The sequence below is a fragment of the Corvus brachyrhynchos genome, unplaced genomic scaffold (genome assembly GCF_000691975.1).
Source record: "Corvus brachyrhynchos isolate BGI_N302 unplaced genomic scaffold, ASM69197v1 scaffold197, whole genome shotgun sequence".
In the NCBI taxonomy this organism is placed as follows: domain Eukaryota; kingdom Metazoa; phylum Chordata; class Aves; order Passeriformes; family Corvidae; genus Corvus; species Corvus brachyrhynchos.
This window is the reverse complement of record NW_008239108.1, coordinates 24,954-25,880: the sequence shown is the minus strand read 5'-3', so window position 1 is coordinate 25,880 and position 927 is coordinate 24,954. Positions and strand designations below refer to the sequence as shown.

The window sequence follows — 927 nt, the reverse complement described above, 5'->3', positions numbered from 1 at the left end:
CCCGAAACGAGCCCCAACTGCACCCCGAACTGCACCCCAAACCTGCACCCCAAACCTGCACCCCGAGCTGCACCTTGAACAGCCGCTGCCGCTCCGAGCGCTGGGGGACGGGGGTGAACCCCGAAATGAGCCCCAAAATGCACCCAAAACCTGCACCCCAAACTGCACCTGCACCCCAAACCTGCACCCCGAACTGCACCCCAAACCTGCACCTTGAACAGCCGCTGCCGCTCCGAGCGCTGGGGGACGGGGGTGAACCCCGAAATGAGCCCCAACTGCACCCCAAACTGCACCGGCACCCCAAACTGCACCCCAAACCTGCAGCCCAAACTGCACCTCGAACAGCTGCTGCCGCTCTGAGCGCTGGGGAGGGGTCTGGGGGGGGCTGAGCCCCAACCTGACACCCCGACCCGCACCCCAACCAGGCACCCAGCACCCCGTGAGGGACGGGAACCTCCGGGAGGGATGGGCACCCCCAGGAGGGATGGGCACCCCCGTGAAGGATGGGGACCACCCAGGAGAGATGAGAACATCCACGAGGGATGGGGACCCCCAGGAGGGATGGGGACCTCAAGGAGGGATGGGAATTCCTGTGAAGGATGGGGACCCCCAAGAGGGATGGGGACCCCCAGGAGGGATGGGAATTCCTGTGAAGGATGGGGACTCCCAGGATGGATGCGGACCCCCAGGAGGGATGAGAACATCCACGAGGGATGGGGACCCCCAGGAGGGATGGCGAGCTCCCAAGGGATGGTGACCGCTGTGAATGGTGGGGTGTCCCAGCAGGGTGAGGACTTCCCGAGGGTGCGGTCACCGTGCCCGAGGGCAGGGCCGTTCCCGGGGGCCGGAGCCGCGTCCCCGCCGCACTCACGCTCTGCCGGGGGGCGGCCATGCTGCGCACGACGGCCGGCGCCTCGGCCGTGCGCG

General features: G+C 67.9%; 1 protein-coding gene across 1 annotated transcript in view; it reads right to left on the bottom strand.

The window, feature by feature from the left end:
• Positions 1 to 927, bottom strand: part of CHKB (choline kinase beta) — a 39,502-nt gene that overhangs the window by 14,335 nt on the left and 24,240 nt on the right. The gene's annotated exons all lie outside the window — the stretch shown is intronic.